Genomic DNA, 23972 nt, shown 5'->3' with positions numbered 1-23972 from the left:
CATGTTGGCCAGGCTGGTCTCAAACTCCTGACCTCAGGTGATGCACCCTCCTTGGCCTCCCAAAGTTCAGAGATTACAGGCGTGAGCCAGCGCGCCTGGCCAAGTTCATCCTCTCTTAGAGTCTGGTGTAGAATTCTAAATTCATTGAGATTATTCCAGGTGCTCTGAAGGTGGCAGAGCCATCTGAAAGAGGAGAGTGCCTCTAGGAGGGAGATAGGAGAAGGAAAGAGAGAGATGGGATTGCCCAAAGTCTGGCAAGAACAACAGTTTGATGGTCCCTGAGTAGCAAGGCAGCTCCCAAGGAAGGCAGTGGGGGTAAAAGGTATGGCTGCATGACCAAAATACAAAGGCCAGACCTTCGGGCCTGGGCTTCCAGCCCCCGCAAAACTTCTTGTGTCCAAGCAATGCACAGAGCAGCAGACTGCTAGAAGCCATGGGGAGCTTGGTCAAAGGGCATCTCAGCAGTAACCTGAAGAAGCAAGAACAGAAAAGCTCCTGGAATGTTCTGCTCTCTACAAACACCCTGGGATTCTGTGTCACCTTGGTAGCGTATCAGGCCACCCCCAACTAGCAATGACTGAGATTAAATTTCCCACTAATAAGTAAGATGTGATCTTGGCATCTGATTTATTGTGATTTAAAGGAAATAATTTAAAGAACCACTTCTTGTATACACAAATTGGTAGAATAAGTCATACTCACTACAGATTCGCTGAAAATTGGAGAGGTAGGAAGGCTAAAATATCTACCTTTTGGCTCAGAAAACTTGTCATTGTATAAAATCACATAACTTTAACTAAAATAACAAAATATAAAAATAAAATTTTAACATCACAAATCTCAACACACAGGCAATCTGGCTAAGGCCTACATAATGTAATTCCCTTCTGTTTCTTTTATTTAATGCTATTTTTTAACTTATAAGAGAACTAGAGTAATGTTTCTGTAAATATGATTGGAACATGAGTTAGTATCAAAGTAAATGTGACATTTTATCTCTGCACCTTGTAGATGCCAATCCAGATACTGTACCAGCAATAACTCCCAAATAATCATATCTGAAATTAGGTCAAAAAAATGAGGAAGAACAGAGTAGGTGCTCACTTCCAACCCAAATTCTTTCCCATCAAAATGAAAAAGCAACCATAATACATATTGATGCCAGTATGAAAAAAATCTAAATTAAGAGTTGTGCTTATGTTCTCCCTAAAATAATACGATTTTAAAAGTAGTGGTAGTTATTTATCTGAATTTGAATGCTAAAGCTGAGAATAAACATGAATAAAAGTTAAATGCTAATCAAGTTGATAGCTTATACCCTGAATAATATACAAAGTCTTAGAAGAGAGTAAATAACACATAATAAACAACATAAGATCCTATGGTTTTCAATGTTAATGAGAAGGAGAGAAACAAAATCCTTTCCTAATCATCAAAGGGTCAATTAAGTAGAGGCCTTAGCTTAGGGGTTAGAGTGACTCCTCATTCAACTGTTCCAGGTGAATCAAATTATAAACTCTGACAGGATGTGGTCTCCTGTGTTCTAAACATTCCGTAGCAAAACAAAAATAACAAAACTACAGGCAGAAATCTCATTTTGATCTTCCTGTACAATGAGTGGAATATAAACCTTGAAACAAATCCACAGTTTGAAATAAAATATTATTATAAATCCCCAAAAGTCATTGGGTAATATTAGCACCTTACAATGGGCAGAAAAATTATGAAGAGATCTCCAAAATATTTCCAATAAGGAAGACTGTCAGACATTAATCTCAGCAAGCTAGTACTAATTCTAAATTCTCAAAATGGAATCAATACAATTTCCTTCCAAACCTAACCCATCTAAGTGTAAGAAATTTTCACACTTAAGGATATGCATGTTTCAGAGAAATTTTGAGAAATCAAATTATGTTTTAAGGCTGAAAGATCAGTGAGGAAATAAATCACTTTGGCAAAAATTCACAGGTATCCACTTCCCTTTCTTCTCTCTTATAGCTATCGAGTACTAGTTAGCCAAACCCACTCTCTGACATACTCACCTTGTAAAATATCCAGAAAAAAAGAATAAAGATTTGTTTCTATTTTCAGCTTTACTGGAGCATAAATGACAAGCAGAAACTGTGTAAATGTAAGATGTATAATGTGATGATCTGACATACGTACACATTGTGAAACAATTACCACAATCCACAGTTTACATACCATAACCTTACATGGTTACCTTTGCATGTGCACATGTGTGTATTTGTGTGTGTGTGTGTGTGTGTGTGTGTGTGTGTGTGTCTAGTGAGAAGTTAAGATCTACTCTCTTAGCTGGGCACAGTGGCTCATACCGGTAATCCCAGCACTTTGGGAGGCCGAGGCGAGCAGATCACCTGATGAGGTCAGGAGTGCGAGACCAGCCTGCCCAACATGGTGAAACCCTGTCTCTACTAAAAATACAAAAATTAGCTGGGCATGGTGGCGGGTGCCTGCAACCCCAGCTATTCAGGAAACTGAGGCAGGAGAATTGCTTGAACCTAGGAGGTAGAGGTTGCAGTGAGCTGAGATTGCACCACTGTACTCCAGCCTGGGTGGCAGAGCAAGACTCTGTCTCAAAAAAAATAAAATAAAAATCTACTCTCTTAATAAACTTCAGGTAAACAATACAGTACTGTCAACTATGGTCACCACATTGTGCATGAGCAACCTCCAGAACTTATTCATCTTTCATACACTAAAACTTTATACTCTTTGACCAATATCTCCTATTTCACCCACCTCCCAACCCCTGACAACCACTATTCTACCCTCTGCTGCTATGAGTTTCCAGTATTTTGGATTCTACACCTAAGTGAGATCAGTCAGTATTTGTCTTTCTGTAGTATCTTTTGTCTTTTTCTATCAAGCACACTGAACTATCTATGGTGAAACCATCTAAATGTTCGAAAGAAATTTTCCACCATCTTCAGAATTCTAGGATCAAGCCAGTGAGAAAGAAAAGAGAATAGACGACTTCTCCCTTCCTGTTTAAACATAGTGAGCACCTTTGTATGGAAAGATTTTCCCATTACCTTCTTTCAAAAATGTGTCAGCATGGTTTGGGGGAGGGTGGGACGACAGGGCAAGTGGGAGAGTTGTTATTGGACCTCAGGGGAGAAAGCAAGGAAACAAAGACTGAGAAACCTTGCTCCATAAATGTTGACCTGTCATCTGACACCACAACATAAGGAATGCGAGTAACACCTCGGTCCAAAGGAGGAAAGAATAGAGTCTGAAAGAAATCTGAAAGGAAGGCAGATAATTCAGCTCAACCAACTTGTTTTTTGACACGTAGCCTTGAAAAGAACAATTTTACCTCAGAAACTTGGCGAATGCAAAGTGATATCTTTTGATAGGTCATAACACGCATTTTACTAAATGCATGAAGAGAGAGTGAGGGAGAAAAAGGCCAGGTATCTGAAGACAGGAAAGTTGTCAGGTTTCTCGTTTCTGTGTCATTTTTGTTTAGTCGGTCAAATGAAAATTCAAAACCATATAATTAGATGGTTGTTTATACATGATTAAGCATGAGCTCATTGGACTCTACATGCCAAAAAGTCAGAGATGTGGTTAAGGGCAAGAAGGAACTATTAATAAAAGGAAATAAAGCTGTAATACATTTTTAACTTATGAATAAAAATAATTCAAAGGTCTCTAGATGGAAAAAGAGAAACAAAATCAACCATGAGTAGGGGCAAGAAACCAGATAATTTTATAAATGGTTAGAATTCAATAAAACATAAGCCACTGGTATGAAAAGGCTTTTTTTCCTCCTCTATGATTCTAATCCTATTTTTTGCTTCTTGTAAACATAACTCACAATGAGAACATAACAAAACTTACCTGTATTATATTTCTTTAGAATTGTTCTGGAAAATATTTAAGCAAGAACATGTTGTTCATTTACAAGAGTTACTTGTTCTTCATAACTGTCTTCACCAGTAATCCTCTCTGGAAAAACCAATAGCTGTCAGCTCCCTTTGAAAAGGCAGTGTCCTTTCATTTTTAACAACTGCAGAATTTTCTTCCCACAGTGAAGTGAGCCCATTGAAAGCAAGGTTTAACTGACCATAACCTTCATAAAGGTAAGGCAGATGTTCTCAGATCCCCCACAGAATCTGTGATTTTAGATTTGGGCTCTGAAAACTGGTGAATCAACTGCTCATAGACCAAACACCACACTATGGATGAGGTCAGTGGGCAAGTCTTTTGGATGACAGAGAAAATAAACTGATCCAGGATCAGCCTACTTACTCCTTGTTAGGTAAAGTTTTGAAGCCAATACTACAACCTCCCCCTATTGGGAAAATACACCAATGCAGGGTACCTATGGAGAACACCCTGGCAAATGAAAAACTACACCCAAAGGTGGTTCAATTGCATGTGTTATTTTCTGTAACCAAATATATCTTTAGGTTGCCAAGGCTAGCACCTTCGCACACAACTGCTGTGGTACATAGTACAGCCAACTGATTGGAACACGACCTAAAACTAAAAATGACCAAAGCCCATAGGATATCCAACATGCAGTTCTTAAGAATTAGGCTAAAATGAATCTAACAACATTCAAAAAGCCCATAATGCCTAAGAAGCACGAACACCGACTTTTATAGCCTGACTCTGAGAGCAGTCTCCAAGTCACATCAGTTCCCTCTGTCAGAGGGACCTAATATCTCAAACTTCCCTCTCTTTCCTCTCCCTTCCTCCTCTTCTCTTCCTGCCAGCTTCCCTCCTCCCTTTTGCCCCCCTCCCTCCCTTTGTCTTTCTCTCTCCATCTCTCTCTTTTAGTATCAGCCAGTTCTGACTCCCAGAGAGAGTAATCTTCTCTGGAAAGTGCATACCCGCTCAGTAGAATTTAAACAATATACTTCATTTAAGCCTGTATGGTAAACTACAAAATATAGAAATTCCTAAAAAGGTCATTTCCAAGAAACTAACATGACTATAAAGTACAAATCTGAAAAGGCATAGAGAATTGAGACAAAGCACAACATTCATAACTAATTTGGCAATTTTAACCTACAAAACCTATATATTATCTACATGTCTTACATGAGATAGGTACTTTGTTCTAAGACACTTTTTAAATTATTGACCTGATTTTGTCCAATTCAGTTCTTAACATATTCATTTAGTGCAAGAAGCTACCCAAAGCTGGGAGGAAAGTGCACTTTCATGAAACAAAGTATTTATGCACCAGAACTTGACGGATTTGTGTTTTTAATGTTGAAGGAAGGGGCGACATCTTACTAAATTAATAAATATCGATTATTTGAAACAGTTGAATATCTACTATAGTTCTAGATAAGAAATTTGATAATTTATTCCTAAACAATGTGTGGCATGTAACTCAAAACTATTTTTCATCAATAATTAGCATTAATAATTAACAAGGGTAAACAACAAAAATACCTTTTGGAAATATTTCAACCTGACCCTTTCCTCATTCCACAGGCTGCCTGTTGCCAGTCTTTACCCTCAATTTAGGGTTAATGACTAAACTGTCCTCATCTCTGACATGCAACACTACCCAGCAGCAATCTTCCCAAGAATGTGTTCACCAATACATAAGATTGAAAAGAATAAAAGTCTTATCAAAGTCACTGGAATCTGGCGAACTGATTTTTAAATTAGCAACTGCAGTTACGATCCACTCCATGGTGAATTAGATTTTTCAGCAGTATGGATAGAACCCTGAATAAACTTCATCTCAAATGCCTATTCTCCTACCTAAATATGCAATTTCTTATGTCTTTAATGCAAGAATTAGCCTACTAATAAAAATTAAACAGTTCTCTAGATAAACACAGCAAAGAGGAAGGATGCTACAAGAGCTACTCATTTAAAACAGGCCAGAACCAATGTACCAGGATTTTGTTTGGCACTTATTCTGAAAAGCACTACATTCGACTTTTAAAAACTATCTTGCTATTGTTTCTCAATTCGATTGTCCAAAAGCATCTTTAGAATCAAATGCACTAGATCTTATACCAAATTAAAGGCATTTTACCATATGCCTCTAATTTTCTAGCCACCCTGCCATAGCACCTGACATTTAGAATTTTAAGCCTACTGCAATTAATCTCCTCTGGCCATTCATTTCTTCCCCAAATTGAACATTATGCAGGCAATATTCTAAGAAGTTCTGAAAGTTCAATGTCATACTATATTTTAATTTCTTACAGCAAATACAAATTCTACAATTCCTAGTCCTCTTCCTTTACATACCTCCATTCCATACATTGCCATTATTCTTCCTGAATAATGATCAAAATCATCAGCAAACGCATCTCATGCTTAAATTATTCATGTTCCCGGGCTGCTTGGCCACTGACATTTTAAAGTGTTAGAAGTAAGAAGTCCTTGCACTGCGGGGCTTCCATATACAGTGTCTGTTTGTGTACCTGTGTGGGTATAGAGTTGTTTACATCTTGACCTTTGCTGGGGTCTCAGACAGCTGTGCAGAGTACTGTGCATACATTTCCAGGGCTACTTGCTCCGTGGTTTTATAAAATGCAGGCAGCAGGAACATTCAGGGACTGCTGGGACATTCAGCAAAGGCTGGTTTGCAGAGAGGAAAGCATCTGACAAACGCAGAGTAAGAAACAATGACTCCCTTCAAGTGGAGCTGCTGGTAAAGTCAGTTAGTGCTGGCCAGCGCGAACAATACTTGGGCAGGTCATTAACTTGCCTGGATCAGAGCAGGTGGGTGAGCTCACCCACCCACCTTTCTGGAAGCGAAATTTCACTTGCTGAGTTTATACCAAAAAAAAAAAAAAAAAAAACTATAATATTCTAATGGCTAAACTAGGAATGTGTCTGAAAATAGCTAACTCTGCAAATCCTGCATAAGACATCCAGGGAATTCACAAAGGTAAGGCAACTTACTGTCTGCTGTTTCAGTTTGCACACATCTCTATAATAGCTACATACGTAATATGTTGAAAATAAGCAACCACATATGCAGACCAGGATTTTTTGAAGTGAGGTGGTTACCGCTATATTACGTTTCTCCCTCTCCTTTTTTTCTTTTGCATAGGAAAGAGTAAGTTACTGGTTAACTACACAAAGGAGTTAACATTTAACTTGAACACTGGGAATGCTTGAGCTCTTAATCCCTCCCCCCTTTTTCTTATTATAGCAAAAAATAGCTTCAGGAAAACTCTTACTAATTATTACTGATTCCAGATGAGATCTGGCTACATCAGTTTCCTTGCTGCACTCACAGGAGGTTAGATTTCAGCCTGAATTCACCACTACAGTTCTTTCAGTCATAGTCCACTCCAGGCAGCCTGAAATCCCTGGTCACCATACCTCACGTCCCTATACTCCCCATATTTCCATTCTCAAAAGATCAGCTCAAATGCTGCCTCCTTGAAACAAACCTTCCAGATTCCTTCCTCTGATGCCAGGTTTACAATGCTCTATCCCTCCTCTAAACTCCCACATAGTTATTTGTTTGTCTTTTGTGCTGTGGATCAATTCTACCTTGTGTATCTATATCTCACCTTTCCTCCTAAACTGGAAGGTCCATGAGGACAGGGACTATATCTTACCCACCTGGACCCCTCCCCATCACCCCCAGAATATCAGGCCTCAGCTTCCTGCAGAGGCCAGACACTCACTAAATGCCTATGAACAGGTAATGTCCACACCATACCTGTAGCAAGTTTTAGTAAAGAACTTCTTTCCACAGGTAGGTGAAGAGAGGGCTACAAGGAGGATGGGATTGTATAATTCAAAACAGGGGGAAAAATAAAAATAAAATAGAGAAATTGCTGATAAGCCTGGAGTGGGGGTAATGTGGCCAGAGCTGCCACTTTGTTGTCCTGGCCATTCCTAACCCATTCTCCTCTCTCCTCCCCAGGCTGACTCCACACCTCATTGCACACAAAGCTCCTCCCTATCAACACAGCCTTTTCCAAACTGTTTGCCTTGTCACCTTTCCCGTGAAGCCCTCCGTGGAAACAAGATTATAACAAACCTCTGTCTCCTCTCCCCTTTCTTAGCTATTCATAAATACTACAAAGGAGGTGCAGAGTTTACCTAGCTATCAACATGGTGATCATACTTCCTCACCAAGAACTTGTACTATTACAGCTGCTGCTACTACTACTACTACTAACAATAATAATGATAGTGACTCATCTATACATTTAAAATGAAGTGGAAGTTAAAGTAAGCTTAATGGAAGGCTTACTTGGTGCCAGAGGAGGATGCCCGGCTGTATTCCTGGATTAACTCATTTAGCTCCCACAACAACCTTGATTATTACCATCCCATTTCACAGGGGAGGAAAACTAAGGTTCAAAGGCAATATTAACTTGCTAAGAGTCAGTATTCAAATCCCAGCTAGCCCACCTCAAAACACACACACAGGTGGCTATGAGTTCATTCATATTCCCTTAACCATCACCTTCCATATAACTGGACAAATACTCCTAGATGGAGAGAACACAGGACAATTGCCATTCTTCTCCCAAAGCTGGAACTCACACTCACCCAGAGCCTCCAACCTCTTGGTTTCTATATATAAGCAATAGTCAGGCATGACACCTTAATTTACTCTGTGCAGGTACCATAAATGGTGTCAGGCATGCAAGTATAAATAGATGACACTAGTCTAACCTTTAAAGTAGTGGTTAAGTGTCTATTATATAATCCCTCTTACTTTCAGGAATTTTTGATGCATAACATGAAATTCATTTGTTCTTTCACTCATTCAGGAGTTAAAAACTGCATGGTAAGAGCAGGTGAAACAGAGATCAAGAGAATCACAGCACAAAATAATGTCTGGTGAAATAAGATAGGATAAAAAAGTTACTGAGACACAGAGAAGGAGATGATGATGATGATAATAATGATGGTGATATTTAGAAACAAGATATGAAATATCTTATCTGCACTTGCATATATCTTACTACAAAAGGGATTTACTAACTTTTTATTCAAGAATAGTCTTGAGTGCGCACAGTTCATACGGATATATGTTAGGGTTATAAGAACATGCACATGCGGGTGCGCGCATGCACACATAAACACACACACACACACACACACACACACAGAGATGAGCACAAAGACAATTTCACAATGAATCTGGTACAATAAAAGGTAAACAGGAGGTTCCCCAGAGAAGCAACCTCCCATACAGACCCAAAACTTTTATAGGACCCCCTTCTACTAGAAACCAACCTACCTTAAAAACAATATAAATAAAGTTGAAAGGGGGTCTTTTCTAAAATTCTGCCTCAGTAGCCCAAACTTTGATCTTATAAAACTGAACTGACCTAAAAGCAGAGTCCAACCAGCCACTGACTGTCCTCTGCTTTCATTAACCAATAAAAATATTCATATAAGGAGGCGGAAAACGTAAATACGTAGGTAGATGGGGCCAGCTATATGGAGGCAAGAGAAATCTATGCCAGGGCAAAGTCACAGGCCAGAAGGCCAAGTTCAGTCTATGGCAGAGTCAGTCAAATCACGACATTCAGCCTCGTAAATTCACATACTATGTCACAAACCAGATGTTCAGTAAATAGCGATTCCTCTTTCCATCTGCAAATCACATCAGAAAACCTTTACTCTCTCCTATCTTAAAAGACTATCTTTAAATCAGAATAGATGATGAAACAATTTCAAGGGTTTCCCTCATAAGAAAAAGATGTATCTCTGCCCCCACCATGCTTTGAATTCATAGATTTAGAGGCCAAGAAAGAAGATTAGAAATCATGTGTCCAACCTCCTTATTGTATAAATTGTAAAATTCAAGTCCAGAGATGTAAAGTGACTTTCACCCAGTCACACAGCTAATTAATGGCAGCATCAGGACAAAAATCCAAGTACTTGGGCACCCAACTAAACCCACTTTCTAATGTTTCCTACTACTATTTTGGGGCTGTCAGTTATAAATGGTGCTTAATGATGCAAATACCTCTGAGGCAGTTAAAAATGTCTTTTGCCTTCAAAATAGAGTGAAGATGGCAGATGATCGACTCCTACACAATGAGCACTGGGTTGGGGACAGGAGCGTCCATAAAGAGATGAAGAGTTGAAGGAAAAAAGGGGTAAGCACAGAGGAGGAGATCAGGATGAAAAGTGACACAGAGATGCCTACTTAACAACTGTGTCTAGAGATCTACTCTGTTTCAGTCCACAAGTTGAATCTGAAAACCCCGCCAGAGACTTCTCTCTTCCATGGGTCTTTGATACAAAAGCCTGCATTCTCCCAGATCAGACAAAACGTACAACTCTTCAGGAGAAAAAAGAAATGAGATTGTTACATTTTTAAAAAGAGGTTCAGGGTCAGTTTGCCTCTATCTCCTTAAACCATAGGTTTAAGTAGAAGCACAGCTAAACCACAGGTTTTATTAGAACTGGTGCCTGCTTATTCATCCACCAAATGTGAATTTGCCACTGAACCAACATTCAGACTGCTCAGGGAGAGCAAGCACCTTGCTTAGAAAGGGGGAAAGTCTAATTTAAGCATATGGAACTTGACAGCATAATTTTTTTAAAGATTCTCATCTCAAAGAAAAGTTTACCAGCAGTAAGTGAGGCTCTAAGGCTATTATTTCCTGGCAAAATAATTGCAGAACAATTGTCCAGTTCACAGTTGTGCACTGAGGGGATTTCTTTGGATTGTGGCCTTACTTTCTTCATCTTTGTTCTAAATAAAAATTCTGCCTTCAGGAGTCCTGAACAATGAAAGGGCTCTTCATTATGTCTATGAGTTTGGATAAAGTCCTGTGGCACAGAGACCATGCCTGGTAATGAAGCATAATAATCATCTGTTCCTTCCACAGCAGGAGAGAACCTTTGGAAGGTGACAGAATGAGGGGCATTTGAGGTTAAGACCCTCAGTCTTCCTTGGGCTCAACTCTTACCCAAAGGACTCTCTTAAAAAAGAATGAGAAGACATACAAACATCATGTAAAATTCAGTATTATTCAACAAATATTTATGGCATCTCCAGTTTGCACAGGTCTTGTATGAAGAAACCAGAACCTCAAACCCTCCCAGTCTCATATCTCACCTAGACAACCAAGTAACACAATATTTTTCTACGGCCACTCAAATCTCTATTAGTTGCCACTTCAGCAGCTGATGAAAGCTCTGCTTCCTCCAACACCATTTAACCATAAAGGATGTGTGAGCCTCAGGAAGGAACCAAAGGAAGAACTTTCTAGAAATCAGAAGTGACCGGGAACCTTTGTGAGGCAGAGTTCTTGTCCATGGAAGAATACAGGGCGGGGTTGCCAAGATACTGCAGAGAATGTAGGGGGAAGGGAATGGAAGAGAAAAATCCCTAAGGCCATTCCCAACTCTATAACATCTCAGAGGCTTTAAACACAATGCCAAGGTTTGTGCTACTTTCCATTCTAGGATCATACACAAATTATGTGACATGAAGCAGAGTATTTAACTTCTCTAGGCCTCAGATTTATCACCACTAAAATTCAGGCAAGGAATTAAGTAATCTCTCAAATCCTTTCCAACCCATTTTCTGAGTAAACGGGGTGTTCACTCTCTCCCCTTTTCACCAAGTTAAATTTCAGAAATTCTTTCTACCTCTAGAATTCAACAGAATCCACGAAAAATCGCTATAAACGAAAATTCGATAAGGTGACAAGACACAATGCAAATTTTACAAAGGCAATAGGTTTCTTATATACCACCAATTATGAATTTTAAAATATAATGGAAAAAAAGAATTAAAAATTCTTAAGAATGGCATGTAATATGAAGAAAACTACCTGCTTCTGAAGACCTAAATAAACATAGATATGTAAATGTTTCTGGCCGAGAAAGCTATATATAATATGTTCATGCTTCCAAACTTTTTTATAGGTTGAATGCAGTGCTTCTTAGTCTCTGCATTACTGGCATTTTGTGTTCCACAGTTTTTTGTTGCAAGAACAGGGGTGTTCTGTGCATTGTAGGACGTTGAGCAGCATCTCTACCCTCTACCCACTAGATGCCAGTAGCACCCCTAGTGGTGACAACCAAAATTAAACTCTGTCTAGACATTGCCAAATGTCCCCAAGGAGCAATATCATGCAGAGAGAAAAACACTGAATTAATGCAAAGTCCTAATGGGCCTTTCCTTATTCGCTACCTTGACAATGGGATTCTAACTTGGAAGAATAAAATAGTACTAATAGTCAAAAATATGAAAATAAAAATTGTGGGTTGTGCACGATGGCTCACACCTGCAATTCCAGCACTTGGGGAGGCTGAGGCAGGCAGATCATTTGAGGTCAGGAGTTCGAGACCAGCCTGGTCAACATGTTGAAACCCTGTCTCTACTAAAAATACAAAAATTAGCCGAGTGTGGTGGTGCACTCCTGTAATCTCAGCTACTCAGGAGGCTGAGGAAGGAGAATCACTTGAGCCCAGGAAGCAGAGGTTGCAGTGAGCTCAGATCATGCCACTACACTCCAGCCTGGGCAACACAGTGAGACTCTGTCTCAAAAGATATATATATTGTGGAACACAGAAGGAAGACTAATTAAACAAAGAAAGAATAGAAGCATAAAATAATGACCCCAAATATATAGTAAAGTTTGCATAGTATTGCATTACAAATGAGTGGGGGAAAGGAGATCAACAAATGGTAGTGGGTCAAGAGTTTACTATAGTTTGGAAGAAAAAATCAAAGATAGATGCTTACTCACATTACTTGTATAGGTGTTCTGATTATCTACTGCTACATAGCAAACCACTCCATAACTCAACATCCTTAAAACAACAATTTATTATTATCTCTTGTGGTTCTAGGGGTTGACTGGGCTCATCAGGATGCTTCTCATTTGGGCTCTCTCATGCACTGCAGTCAGATGTCACCTAGGACAGCAGTCATTTGAAGTGTGGCCTGGATGGACATCTAAGTAGCACACTCCCATGCTGCCAGGTGATGCTGGCTATCAGCTAGGAGCTACGCTGGGGCTGTCAATAAGAACACCAACACATGGCCTCTGCACATGACTTGAGCTTCCCGCAGCATGGTGGCTGATTTCCCAGAGGCAGAAAGAGGGGGCTTTCGGGCCATGTAGAAACATGCCTCCAACAGATGTAGCATCACTTCTGCTGTATATCATTGGCCCAAACAGCCTCGGGGCCCATGCAAATTCAAGGGGGTAGAGAAATGAGAAATAGACTCCATCTGTTGACATGAGAGTGGCAATGTCATACCACAGAAGAGAATATAGAATGGGAGCTATGGCTTCAGTCATCATTGGAAAATACAATCAGCCAAAATATGTCACAAGAAATTCCAGGGAAATAAAGAGCTAAATATTAAAATAAAATGTAAAACAACTAAAAGCAAATGTATTTGAATTTTTTACTTTATTTTAGGATGCAGAAGGCAAAGATAAACAGATATAACTACAAAAATACTTTAGCTCAAAAAACACCACAAACAAAATGAAAAAGCAAACAGAAGACCAGGAAATATATTAGCATTCTATATCACAGAGTTAAAGACTTAAATGAAGAGTCCTTATGAATCAATGATAAAGATAAACATTCATGTAGGGGGAAAAACAAAGGGCCTAACCAGTTCACAAAATAATCTAGCAGACGAGACATAAAATGGACACAATATTCTGCCAGTAGATTGAGTTGAGAGTGTAATATGCTATATAAACCTTTGGGGAAGGAACTTGGTAACACAGTCAGAGGCATTTAAAATGTTCATTTGACCAAATAATCTACCATATGAAAATATTTAGACTTTAGATCATCATTTTTAAAGATATTTGTTACAATATAATTTCAATAAAAAAGAAAGCAAACTTGATTAAACAAATTATAGTACACTTTCTGTATACATAAAAAATTTCTGCTGCACTTAAAAATTCTATTTTCAAAGAATACTGAACTACATGGGGAAAGATTGTAACACTATGTGGAAAAAAAAACATGAAACTTTATTTAGAATAAAGGCACAAGATACACGCATGTCTTTGCTTACTAAAATATTAACAATTGATATCTGCATCTACAAAGTACTTGTAGATAACTTTATTTTATTCTTTCTTTCAGTATTTATAAAATGTTCTGCAGTAAACATATATGATTTTTCTACACTGAAAAAATCTTATTTAAAGAAAAAAACACTAGCGTTAATGGGTAAAACACTAAAAAGGTCATGTTACTGGATCACTGCCAAAAGATTTTTAAAAAGCAAGTTAAAAAGCAGGAGAATAAGCATGATTGTGCAGCAAATGACATCAGCAGTGGATTACACCTGGAACCACTGACCCATTACATGGCGCATTTTGTCCATAATCAAGTAACTTTCCCAAGCTCGTGACCTGGCCATGGCGTAGATTCTTAGGCAGTTGTGCGGTGTGACTGCTTTCTAAACTTTTCTCTTACCCCTTTCAATATTTGGCATATTTGTTTTCTTTGCTGAACTCAAAACGCTTCTGTCTTCATAGGTCTTTTAAATGATGAAATATTTAGCAATAATTTGTACTCATACATAGGACATTAGTCACCAGTTATCTTTTAACCAAAAGCCCTCCTGAATTTCAGAGTGTCTGAGTCAGGTACAGTCTCTACTCCTCCTTCAAATTAAGTCGAGCAACTCCCCAGGCCCACAGCTTTCCAACTTAAGCCTGCATCAGAATTTCACGGAGGGCTGTACAAGCATAGCTGCTAGGCCCACCCCAGAGATTCTGATTCAGTGGGTATAGGGTGGGACCTGAGATTTTGCATTTCTAACAAGTTCCCGGGTGATGCTGATGCTGATGCTGCAGGTCCCCTGCTGTGGGAACCACTGCTCAAGAAGACCATAGGAACAGCTAAGCATCTTCCCACTACATGCTACTGCGATTCATTTATCCCCTATTATTCACATTAACAGTATATTATTTGGTATCTGTTAACACATTCAATCATCCATAACCCAAATAAATCCCCGAACTCCTCATACCAGTTTAAGGTATGGAAGTACATTCAAACCCCAACTCCAGCAACGGATTAAAAAAAAATCACCTCCTGTGTGGCCATTCCTCTTGACTGACAACTCTTATACCCTTGAGCAACCCTGAAGCCTTCCTTTACTCTTCCATTCTCTCACATGACAAAACAAACTCTCCTCACATTCACATAGAAATAAGGTTATTCCCTCCCTTCTTCCTCCATTATCTTCATTCTTTCTTTAATGCAGTCTCTGCCCTTTCCTACACAAATTTCTCTACTTCCTTTCCTCTCCCTCCCTTACTAATTAGCTGATTAAACCTCAGGAGAGAAGAACTAAATCACCCAGATTTTGTCCCTGTACACATTCATCCATTCATCCTCCCCATCCACCCAATACACACTTAGCAGGTGCCAGCTGTAAACAATTCCTGTGTTAAGCACTACAGACAGAATGTGGAAGCAAAGGTGGGATCATCTAGAGGTAACTAGGGCACACAGATGCTTCATGGACAAAGCGTATTTGGTCTGAACGGTGGGTTCAGGCCTAAATTTTATGTTTCCTAAAACACTTCAACCCACTGGAAGATAAAACATCTTCTTCAGAGTTTCATTCCTTTGATTTCACCCCATTAAAATTTACATATCCTTGTGAAGGGTAGCCCTTTAAGGGTCATTATGCTTAAGTGTCAGTAAGTTTCATGCCCTTATCTGATGAGGAGGACCCTGGATATCCTGAAGAACAGAAACAACCCTTAGGGAACAAAAAGGTATATGATAAGAGTGTCCCTGAAAAAAAAAATGCCCTCTCCTAGCTTGGCTTGCAGTGGTTCTCAAAGTGTGGTGCCTGGACCAACAGCATCAGCATCATCCTGGAGCTTATCAGAAATGCAAAGTTTCTGTCCTCACTCCATATCTACTGAATCAGAAACCTGGGAGTAGGGTCAACCCCTTGGCATTTTCAACACTTAAGTTGGAAAAGCACTGCTCTAACATCTGTCACAGTCCCTGTATCTCTTCCATTAACATATATGATTACTACAGGTCCTAATAACTCATCAAACTCCTTCATTAGTGTATGAATATTATTTTCAGAAAGGTGCATGCAGTAATTATAAGCTATTTGTTAAGAGCTAGGCTCTGTGGCAATGGGGTAGAGGTAGGTGCCTGTGGCTAAGAATAAGGAGACACCAGATGAAAGGAAGATGGCCATTGATAAAGGTGAACATTAACAGTTTTGTTAGGGTTAGTCATCTGCCTCCCAAATTGGTGTGACTTACAGTGAACACCAAAACAGGACTGATTTTGCCTGCTTTTGAAAATTCTCAGAGCTCTCAACAGGGCACAACTTTGCATGTAGTTGAAAAAGGCCCATATGAATCCCTGTTGCACAATGAAATGTTCATCTCATGTTATTTAGAATCCTTGGTCTCTCTTTGGGGTGGGGAGCAGAGAGGAGGGAGGAAGATGCATATTTTTAGTTACAGGGAACGATTTATCATTCAGTGAAACAGCATACATAGAGCCTTAAATCAAGTATGTGGAAATAATGTGTTATTATTACTAGTCCTAACTCTGCTAAATTATAACCTATAAACCCTCAGTGCTTGACTTAAATATTCAATCCACATTTGCAGGAAATCTAAATGGTTATTTCCTCCTTTAGTGCATGCATTACAGGAGGATTTACTAGTGCTTCCACAAAGCATATATGAGGAGCATGTTATCCAAGATGTCACTGTAACCAGGCACAATTGATAAGCACACAGCCTACATCACGTATGCATTCTAGGAGGCTTTATGTGCAGTTAATTAGTTTAGCTATTGCTTTCATGGTTCATTTAGAAACTTCATGCTTCATTAAATATCAATAAATTTTATCCTCAAAAAACCTTTTCAGTAAAAATATGACTGTCTCTTCAACTGATAATCTTGTTAATGGATGTATATATTGCAAGCATGCCTATGAGGACCGACAAAACTCTGAATTGCCATGGTTGCAGCACCCTGAAGTAACATGCAAATTTTATTCTGTAGTTTAACACACATGCCTCATCCACACATATTTTCTTACAGTAGAGGGGAAAAAATCTTTTTTTTTCTTTCCAAAATGATGCCTCTTTTAAGCTTCTATTTTTATTCTGTCGAGAATTCCTACTTATGTTTCATAAGCTCCTTTCTCCATTACATCAATTCTGAGTTTCTCTTTATTGGAAAGACGAGCTTTTAGCAATTTTCTGTAGCATGAAGGAGACGTTTTCAGTAAACACATGTTTGCCATATCCCTGATACATGTGTCCAAAGAGGGCAGAGGTCACAGTTACTGGACTGTTACTGTCCCCTCTGTCAGGGAATGATCTGTGCTGTTCACTGAATAACAGGATGAAGTGGGTCAGGCAGGAAGGGTCAAGATCAAGAAAGAAGAGCTGCATTTACCTAAGCAGAAGTAGTGCCTTCTGCTATACTGTCTCCTATATTCCAGATCCAGCTCACATGTCTTTTCTGTAGAGATGTCCCCAACATGCTCAGACACAGAAGTTGTCACACTTTTCCTCATTTTCCTATAGCACTTTGTTAAGGTTTTTCACTACTAAATGTATTATATGAGCGCATTCATTTGCATTCATTCATTTGTTCATCTATTAATTCAATAATAACATATTAACCAAGGATACAATGGTAAATAAGACAAGTAACATTCCCCCATTTTCATAAAGTGCACATTGTAGTGGTGAGAGAATACACAACAATAACAGTGAATGAATAAGTGAACACAATAATTTCAAACAAGGATAAGTGCCATGAAAGACATAAAATAGATAGATGGGATGGGGGGCTACTCTACTGAGTGGCAGAAAAGGCCTGTGGAAGAAGTGGCTCATAAGCTGGGATGCAAATAGTGAGAAGAAACCAGCCATGCAACAATATGGGGTGGAGTCCCAGGCAGAAAAAAATGGCAAGTACAAAGACCTGAAGGCCGAACCAGCTTGGTATGCTAGAGAAAGGAAAAAACCAAAACAAAACAACAAAAAAAAGCCAGGCTAGCTGGAATGTACTCGGCAAGGGAGAGTGTGGTACCAGATAAATTAGCAGATGGCTCACCAGTCTCCACTTTAGACTACAAGCTCCTAGAGAACAGGGGCTGTATATTACTTGAATTTGCATCACTAGTCCCCATCCCATATATGGTTCTCGTGGTTAACAAACGTGGGTGGAATGAATGAACCAGATGAACCATCTCCAGGTCATATATGAAATACTGGAGAGTTTTCTAGCATTTTGTACAATCTCTGCCTTGTCTTGGCCCCTTCTTTCATCACAGATGATCATGTTCTACCCTTTCTATGCAAATACACCATAGGTTCCCAATGCTAGAGAAGGTTCTTAATAGTTATTTTTCCGGCCGGGCGCGGTGGCTCAAGCCTGTAATCCCAGCACTTTGGGAGGCCGAGACGGGCAGATCACGAGGTCAGGAGATCGAGACCATCCTAGCTAACACAGTGAAACCCCATCTCTACTAAAAAAATACAAAAAACTAGCCAGGTGAGGTGGCGGGCGCCTGTAGTCCCAGCTACTTGGGAGGCTGAGGCAGGAGAATGGCGTAAACCTGGGAGGCGGAGCTTGCAGTGAGCTGAGATCCGGCCACTGCACTCCAGCCTGGGCGACAGAGTGAGACTCTGTCTCAACCAAAAAAAAAAAAAAAAAAAAAATAGTTATTTTTCCATAAGAGACAATACATCTGTGGCCAGGAGCAGTGGCTTACGTCTGTAATCCCACCACTTTAGGAGCCCAAGGCGGGTGGATCACTTGAGGTCAGGAGTTCGAGACCAGACTGGCCAACATGGTGAAACCCCATCTCCACGAAAAATACAAAAATTAACCAGGCGTGGTGGCACATGCCTGTAATTCCAGCTACCGGGGAGGCCGAGGCAGGGGAATCGCTTGAACCCAGGAGGCAGAGGTTGCAGTGAGCCAAGATTTGCCATTGCACTCCAGTCCGAGCGACAGAGCGAGACTCCATCTCAAAAAAAAAAAAAAAGAAAGAAAAGAGATAATAAATCTGTGCTTGGGGGTTGGCCCACGTAGTTCCACAGATGTCTCTTGTGACCCACAATGAAATACATTCAGGAGACAAGAGCCAGGAGTTAAGACGGCAAGCCAATAAGGTTTCCAAAGTAGCTCAGAAGAGTTCAGACTCATGTCCTCAGACTTGTTTATTTATACAGTATTTCAACTCAGCCAGTAACAGACAACCAAGAATGAATGTTAGTATTAGTATCATCATTGTGATCATCATCACCATTATTATCTCTCTGAACACAAAATAATGCAAATGAACTTTTCCAGTGAACTTTATTATCATAAAGGATGAGGAGAAAGAGGAAAAAGAGACAGCCTGCTAGAAATGCTTTCCACTCCACAAAATATTTTCAGTCCTTCCAAAATTGGTCTATTTTGCCTCCGCTATTTCTTCCTCACTACAGGCATAGTAGGTGGGAGACAAATTTTAAATAATGGATGAACGAATACCTGGTTTCATTTCTTCAAAATAACCTCCAGTGGTGATAAGGAACTGACCACGCTGGCACTGACAGGCTTCAAGACCACCATAAATCCGCAATGCCAAGTGTAACTGCATTGGATATGTGTGGGAAATAGAAACTTGCCGGATTTATGCAAACCAGTAAAAATTCCAAAAGGGTCTGATGCCAGGAAAATGCCTTATTTTGTCAGAAAGTACATCTCCCGCACAGCGGCAGGCCTGGCATAGCTTGAACCACATGTTAAAAACAAAGCAAAGTGACATGCGATACAGGCCTTACTGTCTGATGACAGAATTCATGAGCTGTCTTCACTCTGAGCTTTTCTGGAACCAACTGAGTCCACATTAACCCAAGCTTGTTTGACAGTTTCGTCTTATCATGTGATTTTCTTCAAAGTCCTTGTATTTTAGGTAAGACTTATTTTCTCATTACAACTTCAAGATTTATCCCAGATTACAAATAATAACGTAATTCTAACAAACTCTGTACTTTCCAACCTATTCTATAGCCAAGTTAGGGTTTCAGATATATTCTTTTTTAATTTCTGGAGGCATGTAGATGACTTCAAAAGAATATTTAAATCAGCTGGTAAACCAGGTAGTGGCACCTGTCTCAATACTCATTGTGCGTGCAACACTTCCATATCTGTATTGGTAATCACTGCAGTCTAGAGGATATTACTTTTATGAAAGTCAAATTTTAAAAAGTAATGTTGGCTGGGCGTGGTGGTTCATGCCGATAATCCCAGCACTTAAGAAGGCCAAGGTGGAAGGATTGCTTGAACCCAGGAGTTCAAGATCAGCCTAAGAAATGTAGTGAGACCCCATCTCTTAAAAAATAAAAAACGAAAAAAATTTTTTTAATTAGTTAGGCATGGTGGTAGTCCCAGCTACTCAGGAGACAGAGGCAGGAAGATTGCTTAAGCCCAGGAGACCAAAGCTGCAGTGAGCCATGATCGTGCTACTGCACTCCAGCCTGGGAGACAAAGCAAGAGACCCTGTCTCAAAAATAAATAAACAAATAAGAATTTTAAAAATTTTAATAAAAAATAATATTAGCCTCAAATTTTAATCAATTTGAAAGTTTCTGTTTTGGCATTGCCACAACACCTGTTCTGATCATGGTCAATAAGAATAAAAAGAATGTTTATACACATAGGGAAGAGGAGCCCCATGACAAATAAAGGGTTTCAAAAACACCTCTTCTTGGATGCATTGGACTTGCTTTTCCCCTTTAGTCAGTGTCTACTTGTCTCTCTCCAACTCATCTAGCCCCAGTTATTAGGGTGAAAAGCAGATACTTCACTTGCTGTGTTAAGTTTTCTATGGCTGCCATAAGAAAAGTACAACAAACTGAATGGCTTGAAACAAAAGGATTTTCTTCTCTAAGTTCTGGATGCTAGAAGTCTTTCTTTTTTTTCTTTTTTTTTTTTTTTTTTTTGAGACAGAGTTTTGCTCTGTCGCCCAGGCTGGAGGGCAGTGGTGCAATTCTTGGCTCACTGTAGCCTCTGCCTCCCAGGTTCAAGCAATTCTCCCCACTCAGCCTCCCAAGTAGCTGGGATTACAGGTGCATGCCACACCCGGCTAATTTTTGTTTTTTTAGTAGAGATGGTGGTTTCACCATGTTGGTTCTGCTGGTCTCAAACTCCTGACCTCAAGTGATCCACCTGCCTCGGCCTCCCAAAGTGCTGGGATTACAGGTGTGAGCCACTGCACCCAGGCTGAGGCTAGAAGTCTGAAATCAAGGTGTTGGCAAGGCCAGGCTCTCTCTGAGGCCTCTAGGAAAGGATCCTTCCTTTCTCCTCCCAGCTTTTGGTGGTTGCCAGCAACTCTGAGCATCCCTCAGTTTATAGACATGCGATCTCCCATCCCCTCCTCTGTCATCACGTGGTGTTCTCCCTGTGTGTCTTCTGTGTTCACCCTGCATTCTTGTCTCTGTGTCCAAATTTCCTTCTTTTTATAAGAACATCAATTATTGGACTAGTTCCCACTGTAATCCAGTATGACCTCATTTTTTTTCACTTGATTACATCTACAAAAGCTCTATTTCCAAAAAACAAAAGTCACATTCTGAGGTTCCAGGTGGGCATTAATTTGGGGGCATATTTTTCAAGCGAGTGTGATTTGCAGCCAGTATCCTTTCAATTATCACTTGGTCCAAGGAATTTGAAGAACATTTGCAAAGTAATTACCGAAGCAAGAACAATGGAAGGAAGGTGATATAATTCAATGAAGAAGTCTATCAGGAAAACCTGCCAGAAGCTTGATGGTTTCAGAATGGAAGATTCTCATCTATAAGATCAACCACCGGCCGGGTGCGGTGGCTCACGCCTGTAATCCCAGCACTTTGGGAGGCTGAGGCAGGCAGATCATGAGGTCAGGAGATCGAGACCATCCTGGCTAACACAGTAAAATCCCATCTCTACTAAAAATACAAAAAAGTAGCTGGGCGTGGTGGCACGCACCTGTTAATCCCAGCTACTCTGGAGGCTGAGGCAGGAGAATGGCCTACAACCAGGAGGCAGAGCTTGCAGTGAGCCAAGATTGCACCGCTGCACTCCAGCCTGGGCGACAGAGCAAGACTCTGTCTAAAAAATAAAAAAATAAACAATGAAAAAAAAATCAATCACCAACAGATACATCGATGCAAAAATACCTACACAGCCACCTCTTCAAGAAAATGTTCTTTTTAACTGAACTAATCTCTTCTCTGGACCCAGCTCCCTAAGTAGGGTACTTTCTACCCTCTCATCATCCACATGAGGATAGAGAAGGGAAGTAGCAACAATGCCTGGGCATCATGCTAGGGACTCTACACATATAATACATCACCTCCACTAGGAAAGAAAGAAACTCAAGTTCAAAGAGATAAAGCAATCAGCTCTAAGTCATACAGGAGAGTTAGGGTTTGAACACAGATCTGCCTGGGTCCATAGCTGCTGCCTCATTTTTTATGTCTGAGCATGCACACGCATGTGCACATGCACACACACACATACACACGCACACACACGTGCATACACACACACACACACCATTTCTCAAACATGCCCCTTTAATTTACCTATGTCTCAAATTCATTATTTTCACAAGCCATGGAATATTAAGAGCTGGAGGATACCTCATTCAACATAACAGTTTCATCTTACAGATGAACAAGAAATGATAAGCAAGTGATTTGTCCAAGACCATGGGAATAATTTGTGACCAAATTGAGAATAAGTCCTCAGACTTTCTGGCTTCTAGTCCAGCTTGACCACATGCAGCCTCTCAAGTGGTATTTCTATCCAGGCAGTAAGACCACATTTCACAGGCAGGACAGTATGGCAGTTTGGAGTGTGAACACTGAAATTAGACTGCACAGATTCACATCTAGGCCCATTGCTTATATATGTGTCACTGTCATATGACATATATGTGTCATATATCAGTCATTGAGTAGCTGCACCTCAGTATTCTAAAATATTAAATGAAGGTAATAAAAGCATCAACCACATAATATTTAGTGTCTCATAGGATTGTTGAGAAAATTAGGTGTGCTCAGAATAGTGCTTAGTGTACAGTAAATGCTCAGTATGTTAGTTGGTGGTGGTGGTTTTGTTGTGCTTATTACACTATTATTACTGTTAATAATAATAACAACATACAATGAAAAGGCTACAAATGAGAGAGGCCAGTGCTTTTCATCACCATGCATTTCTAGCAGCCACACCGGCTATAAGCCCTCATTCATGGATACCATGGTACAGTTATTTCCTGGTCCTTCATAAGAATTAACTTTAACCTTATTTCATAATCTACTTTATGCCCATCCAATTATCACTTCGGAATTCCTCTAAACACAAAATACGCACAGGTCTATATGCTGGTTTTAATTTCCCAGATGGTATGAGTCCCTCTGGGACTCATGAGACCACATTTAATTGCCTCCTTCAAATGACAGTGGGTCATTTAGTGTCCTTAAAAGCCAACAATGTTATTACATCCTGACTCTGACAAATCCTTGCTCTTGTCTCTCTCGGCTTATCTCTGTCTCAGGAAGGCAAACCCTGGGAAAATTATACAAACAGCCCCAAATATTTGAAATCAGCATTGTCCTCCCGTACTTACGCCTCTCTGAAAGCTTAGAGGACTTCGCTTTCAGTTTGATTCTTTCATTAACCCAAGGCTTGCTAATTAATTGGAATTTTCCAGAGCTTTTGTTGTTGTGACAAAGAAGAACAATGCAAAAGCTCATTTCTTCATGTTAAAGAGGGTCTGTCCACCCTCCAGAGAGTAGCATGGAGACGACAGGGATAAGAGGCAGGATTAACTCGACTTTGAAAGGGTCAGACTTCGTGAGCTCCTGCTCCTCTCGCTTCTCCCCACAGCTGCCTTCATCTTCACCAAAACTGATTTATGGGAAGTGACATCTTAACCATGGCTTTTATCCCTCCAAACGAAAGGCTGCTTAGAGGGCATTATGTATGATCTA

General features: G+C 39.9%; 1 protein-coding gene across 2 annotated transcripts in view; it reads right to left on the bottom strand.

Moving 5' to 3' along the window:
- The window catches only part of GLIS3 (GLIS family zinc finger 3), a 484272-nt gene that overhangs the window by 332134 nt on the left and 128166 nt on the right, over window positions 1-23972 (bottom strand). The window contains exon 1 of one of the 2 annotated variants that reach the window (XM_011937349.1): window positions 11060-11173. The exons of the other annotated variant lie outside the window; for it this stretch is intronic. The gene's annotated coding sequence lies outside the window, so the exon portion shown is untranslated. Of the gene's footprint in view, window positions 1-11059; window positions 11174-23972 lie in introns of those variants that run through there. 2 annotated transcript variants of the gene reach the window in all.

The sequence above is a fragment of the Colobus angolensis genome, unplaced genomic scaffold, assembly GCF_000951035.1.
Source record: "Colobus angolensis palliatus isolate OR3802 unplaced genomic scaffold, Cang.pa_1.0 Scaffold162, whole genome shotgun sequence".
Classification (NCBI taxonomy): Eukaryota; Metazoa; Chordata; class Mammalia; order Primates; family Cercopithecidae; genus Colobus; species Colobus angolensis.
Note: the sequence above shows the minus strand (reverse complement) of the source record. Positions and strands in the feature narration are given on the sequence as shown.